The 7,198-nt window shown below is 34.0% G+C and overlaps 1 protein-coding gene across 1 annotated transcript in view; it reads left to right on the top strand.

Annotated features, from left to right (window-relative positions):
- The first annotated feature begins 965 nt into the window (after positions 1-965).
- Positions 966-7,198, top strand: part of LOC134209247 (uncharacterized) — a 62,315-nt gene continuing 56,082 nt past the window's right edge. Inside the window, exon 1 of the mRNA XM_062685231.1 lies at positions 966-1,095. The gene's annotated coding sequence lies outside the window, so the exon portion shown is untranslated. The remainder of the gene's footprint in view (positions 1,096-7,198) is intronic.

Raw genomic sequence — 7,198 nt, 5'->3', positions numbered from 1 at the left:
AAGCTGAAAATTTGATAGAGGACTTATTTTAGCATAAGAATTGTGATTCTGGGCTGACCGGTTGAATTTGTGATACTTTTTGAAAACATGAAGAGGTCTATTACTTATGCTAATACAGTTCACATCGAATAAATCACATTAATTTAAAATAACAAACATTAAACAGTTTCACAATAAACTACGAGATAAGTTAATCAACGCTCACAAAACATTTTAAAATAATATTTACAAATTCCCTAAATAATAATCCCGTTGGCCATGTTGACTTCGATAGCGCCTTTTCCTTATCCTTCCAGTTCACACCAACTTTGAACGATACATATCGCAGATCATCTAAGTTACTCCATCGCGGGACTAGCTTCACGACTTCTAGTTGATCAGTTGATTGCAAAGCATTCGATACCATTTCGTGCATCACATCGGTGGAAACATGTTTGGCCACTTTGGTAAAGAATATCCAGAACTTACGGTTTCCAGTGGAGGCATTTCCTGCATTGGATCCTCTCAGTAGCTGACTCGATTCGTTGAAATTCGATGGCCATTCATAACGATACTTACTACATACTTAATACATATAATAATTTTCCTTGCCAGTAGTTATAATCAGACTAATAAAATACTAACTAATCAATATTTTTAGTGCTGAACTGAAAATTGTAGACAAAATCCACTTAGCAATGCACCAATTGGACGTGTTTCGACCTAAAATCGACCTAGAAAAACAACAAGCCGCAATGTAAAGTGAAATCTAACCCCACCGTACCTTATACAAGGTATAAATACTATTTCTTAGAAGAGATAAAGCGCCATTGACTAAAAGGAGAGCACTAGCATCCCGAGACGAGAGAGTTAATTGATTGCGCGCGCGCACATGGTTCATAGGCAAACTTTGTTTCGCGTGAACGCCATTAACTCACCGTTGGAAGCCGAGCTTTATGCCAACCACCGGTTTCTCAGTTGAACGCCAACACTCCGCGCAAGTTGTACACTTGACGCTATCTACCTTTCTATCTGGCAAACTAAATAATACATCATATTATAAAACCGACAAGTGAAAGCTATTTTTGCATCTAATTCTGTGGTTTATGTTAAAGAGTAAGTACTTATCATACGAATACAATAAGTGATTATATTGATGGCAGAGCAGAGTGACATTTATCACTGCTGATTTATTTCATCCACTGCTGATTTATTTATCGTGTACAGAAAATTCGACATCACATCATGTGATGGCTAATAATCGCTTCGACAAAAGATATTCTCAATCCAGTTGAAAACCGGAATTGGGGAATAGCGAAGTTGGATTTTTCTCACAATCCGTACGTTAAACCTAACTTCGGAAGTGGTGCGCTGTTTTCATATCGCGAAGCGCTATTCAGCGCACCACTTCCGAAGTTAGGTTTAACGTACGGATTGTGAGAAAAATCCAACTTCGCCAGCACCCAATTTCGGGTTTCAACTGGATTGAGTATATTTTAGTTACTAGATAAAGATTGTCGCTGTCGTCGCTGTCCGGAACATCTTTTGCTGGCGAGGATAGGGGAGCTAAATGTCAAAGAAGAAAAATCCATACGATTTGACAGGTATGTACCACACATGTTTCGGACAGCAGAACAAAGGGAACCGAAGCGACAATCTTTATCTAGTAACTAAAATATCTTTTGCTTCGACGAAGCGCTTGTTTAAAAAACATGAATCATAGGTAATTCCGAAGAGAAGCAAATATTTTCAGCATTATTTCTTGGAAGTACAAGAGTACATGGCTGATTGAGAATACTAATGAGAAATTCGAGAGCGCTAGCATCACGGAGCGAGAGAGTTACTGTATAGACCGCAATGCAAACTCTTAACTTAACCTCACTTTTTTGACAGAGCTTGTTTACAGGGTGTTAGAATTAAAAGCGATAAAGCCGGAAACAAAAATTCACAACTTCCGTTCAGGTAACCGTACGCATTTAAATTAGCCGTCTGTACGTCTGAAAATCAAGGAATTCATGAACATCATGTTCACGACGACGTATCGAACGTAATCTTCATGCATTGGGTGCAGAGTAAAAACGTGGATTCGACCACAAGTTTCCACGCCGAAAGTTTTAAAATTAAAAAAAAAACTTCGTTCCTGATTATTTCGATTTCGCAAGTACAGGTTCCATCAATGAGATTTTCAGGATTGTCCATGTTGGGTTACAGTGAAGAACGGAACGTTAGCTTCTTCTTCTTTTGCTATGGCTCTAAGTGGAACTTGGCCGGCTTTTCAACTTGGTATTCTATTAACATTTCCTCAGTTTTAAATTGAAAGCTTGTATGGCAAGTACAATGGATACACTATGCCCAGGGTGATGAGAAAGTTTCAAACCCGAAAACATCCTATAGACCGGACCGAGAATCGAAATCGCTCGCCATTTCCGGATGGGAATCCTACGCCTTTGTTCGCAAGGCTAACTGGAGAAACTTTATCTAGGAAATGGTTATTTTATTTATTCGTGGCTTCCTTATTTACTGAAGTGCAAGTGCTAATACATATTGTAGAGAATAAGGCTTGATCAATAAATACAACATTATTCAAATTGATACATTATTTCGTTCAACAATAAATAATAAATTAATCCGCCACTCTATGGTATTTTCGGTGTTTGCATCACAATTTCTAGAAATTCGACTAAATGGATCATGGTAGGCGGGGTTAAGTTTAACAAACAACACATAACCGTTGCCAACGCCAAACTGTATAAAAGGCGGGTGTCAACGGGGCCAGAGGTCATTCTTACAACGGATGGCATGACGAACGGATCAAGTTTGAAGAAAAGGAGAATATCAAGAACAGATTATCAAGAATCCATAATTAAAAGAGGAACAAGACTTATCAAGAGACTCCAAACCTCTGGCATTTTATGAATCAAGAACCAGAAATCACGACAATGGCGTGGACGGTAGCAGAACTTTAGCTCCCAATCGGTAGGTATCAGAAGAACGCGAAATGTAGAAAATAGCTGTACTGTAGACGAGGCAGTATTCAGCATCTAGAATTGATCTCTGATAGCTAAGGTAGAGTATCAGGAGTACTGAACAGTACATAACACGGAGCTGTAGTCGAGGCAGCATCCGATGAATCAATTGACTTCTGATAGATGAATCAGAGTAATAAGAAATGACACTTTGGAACTGCAGTCGAGGCAGGGCACTTTAGAAAGTGATATTTGCGTGTAAAGCCAATAATGAAACATACCTTTTGCTGTAGTGCCCTCAAATATCGCGAGGTGCAACAGCAAGCAACCATTTTGGATTATGAAATTTGGATGAACGTGATGGTTTTGCGGAACATAAAAAAAGAATGAGTTTAAGTTTTATTTCATGTTATTTCGTGAACCCTGCTAGCTCAATATTCTGGAAATTGAAATTATGCACAGATCTACAGTATCAAATATCATCAGAAAGTGTGCAATGAAAGGTAAAAAAAAAAGTTTTCCACTATGTCATATTTGAAACAAATTAAGTTAAAATTCTATTGAACATTGGAAATGTTTGAATCATATTCGACATAATTTTCAACTGTATTCATGATTTTTTTTTTCAGATTGAGATTAAATTGTATTTAATTTGATAATATTTGAAATTGAGTTGAAATACAATTTTATTCTATTTAAGATGAATTAAATTTCGTATTGAACAAAAGCGTAGGATTACAATTTCAAAGATGGTGAGTTCGATTCTTTGACCGACCTAAAAAGCTTTCGGGTGGGAATTTTTTTTTTGATGTCCGGGACATAGTATATTCATGGTATTTGGCACACTAAATGCATATTCAAACAATGGCAGGCATAAAACAGATATCAAATATTAACTATGGAAATGCATATAGAACAGTTAGTTGAAAACCAGCCAAATGAACATAGAACAGATCTATTAAACAGAAAATCAGATTGTATTAAACTTGAATTTGACTAGAGTTGGATTAATGTAAACAAAAATAACTAAGGATTTATTTTAAGTTTAGTAATGAAGAAGTTCATTTGGATTTTAATTTCGACTTTAATCAAGATTGGAATAGATTACAAATTGTTGTGATTCAATATTGATTTTTTTGGGTTCAAATTTTAAAATGGATTGGATTGAACCATATTTGTATTGCAGATTTGGATTGGATTTAAAATAGATTAAAATTAAATTAGACTTGAACTTGATTTGGCATGAATTATTCTGAATTAAAAAAAAAAAAAGAAACATTTTTAAATTAGACTAGTTTTACGACGGAAACGCTTGAATTACGATTTTATTCTCTTGAAAATGGATTTAATCTAGACTATATTTGTATTCATTTCTATTCAAATTTAATTGGAAACAATTTTAATTAGTATTAAAAATGGAATGGTTCTGTGTTGGTTTAGTATTAGAATTCGAATGGAGTTCAACTAATTAAAGATTAAGTTGATTTACTTGGACTTGGATAAGATTCGAACAGGATTTATGTTGCATCGGATAGGGATTTGGATAAGGATCGAAATGAAATTGAATTGCACTTCTACATTTGGAATGAATTTAAAAGGCTTTTGGTTTAAATCCAATTGTATTGGTTTAATTTTAGGATTGGAGTTTAATTGTATCAGAATCAGCAGCAATAAGTGAATAATACATCTTTAAGAGCATCAAGGTTATAGAATTTAACACCCAGTGACAATACCATTGCTTTATGTTGTGTTTAACCTGCTATTCTCCGTTTTAAAATGCCGAGTCACGGAAAAATTTAAGTTGAAACTTGATAAAATGTAAATATGGGAATAGCAGAAATTTCGTTTGGTGTTTTTGGAAGAAAAATAGTGATTAAAAAAATACAAGTATAATGTAAATAGATGATCGCCTGGGCTTAGTTTCAGCTTATTAGTGCTTTTACAATGATTTCAAATTTATTGACACTGAATTGCGTTTGAGGCTTTCCATAATACAGAATTTTAATACGATCGGTCCATGTAATTTTGACTGTTACGCTATCGTTTGTAATAAAAAAAATGAAGGAAGGAATGGAGGAAAAATTGAGGACCATATTGATAAATTGTAGCTGAAAAAAAAACAGAAATCACGCAAAATTATGAAAAACAGAGGTATTTGAGGGATAAGGAATCAAGTATAAAGTGAATAAATATTTTTTTACAATTGGAGGCAATTAGGCAAACGAATTGGATTGCAAATAAGTAAAATTAAATTACAATTGCTTTGTACTATATTTTTATGAAAATGGATAGAGCTTTATGGAAATGGATTTAAAAAAATAAATTAATTACATTTAAATTTGAAAGAATTGTATTAAATTGATTTTGATTGAATGAAACATATTTTGAATATTTATTGTACCTTAATTGAAATTCGATTGAATTTGCACAACACTAAGATTTGGTATTGGATTGTATTTGATTTCGATTGGATTCGGATGGAACATGAACTAAAATTGGAATTGTCCATTACATTTGATTTAGAATTGAATAAGGAGTACAATTGGATTTATAATTATTCCAAATTGTATTTTTATGGGATTAGATTTAGATTGGTTTTATTTTTGATGGGATTTAGATTGAAATAATATTGTTCTTGAGTTGAACTTGGGCTCATTTTGAATTGAGTTAAAAAATGGAATACATTCAGATTGCATTTGGATTGACTTCGAATTGCTTTAAATGTGAATTAAACTTGAATGAAATAAAGAATGGAATTGGTATTTAACTGACTTTGTTTTTTTTTGTAATCAGATAGGATTTGGATAGCACTCACAATTGCTAAGCTTTAAACATTCTACGGTAAACTTTTAAACAGAAATGACAAGGGTAGACATTTCTTTTTGACATTCATTCTACCAAGTAATAAGAGAAAACATTAACACGACAGTGGCAGGAGCAAGCATAGAAAGGGCGAAAATAGTCAGATTATTTTTCAACCCCTACAAATATTGTAAACATAAAAAATTTGACCTTGTATGATCAAATTTTAGTTGATAGTACTTATTTGATAATTCCTCGTAATTAGGACTTATAAATCAGTACCTTCAGTCATCACACTTCTATAGCTTTGAGCCACAGTCAATTAAACTCAACTCTATGCTGTTTAAGATAATTACAACGGAGTTCGTCATTCAAATACACTGAGTTTTCAATATATATGTTTATAATACAAACAATATTCAGTAAATTGAATTCCAATTTTCCGCAGACTTTGTATTAAAGAGTAGAGGATGAGAGTATTGTAGAGAATAAGGCTTGATCAATAAATACAACATTATTCAAATTGATACATTATTTCGTTCAACAATAAATAATAAATTAATCCGCCACTCTATGGTATTTTCGGTGTTTGCATCACAATTTCTAGAAATTCGACTAAATGGATCATGGTAGGCGGGGTTAAGTATAACAAACAACACATAACCGTTGCCAACGCCAAACTGTATAAAAGGCGGGTGTCAACGGGGCCAGAGGTCATTCTTACAACGGATGGCATGACGAACGGATCAAGTTTGAAGAAAAGGAGAATATCAAGAACAGATTATCAAGAATCCATAATTAAAAGAGGAACAAGACTTATCAAGAGACTCCAAACCTCTGGCATTTTGTGAATCAAGAACCAGAAATCACGACACATATAACAAAATACTTGACGCAAGTAGGGGAAACTGGACACATGTGATTGCGGGGACACAAACTAATCACATTTTATAATCACTGATATGTGTAAAGAAATCTATTAGATATATGATTGAATTTGAGTAACATTTGATATTAGTTACTTTATGTATATCGGTTTAAGAAAGGTTTTATTATTTTAGCGTTCTCAATTTTTTTTTGTCTTTGTTATCGAGACTTTCAGCCCGAGGCTGGCTCGTCTCGACCGCGTTCTCAAATTCTTTTTTCAACAAAAGAAAAAAAAAGTTCAATAACTTTGAATATATCCAACCAACACGTGTCCAATTTTTACTCTACTTCCTTATTACTCGCCGGCCTCTATCTGCTTCTCTGTTGAATATTGTTTACTCCATTCATTCTTACAACATTCGTACTAAGTGACCAGCCCACTGAAGTCTGCCATATTTTATACGATTCACAATATTTTCTTCTTTGTATACTTGATACAGCTCATGATTCATGCGTCTGCGCCACACACCATTTTCTAGTTTCACTCCGAGTATTTGTACGCAACACTTTTCGCTCGAAAACCC

This window comes from Armigeres subalbatus, chromosome 2 (genome assembly GCF_024139115.2).
Source record: "Armigeres subalbatus isolate Guangzhou_Male chromosome 2, GZ_Asu_2, whole genome shotgun sequence".
NCBI classification, from domain to species: Eukaryota; Metazoa; Arthropoda; class Insecta; order Diptera; family Culicidae; genus Armigeres; species Armigeres subalbatus.
The sequence above is the reverse complement of the archived record's forward strand: the minus strand, read 5'-3'. Positions and strand labels throughout refer to the sequence as shown.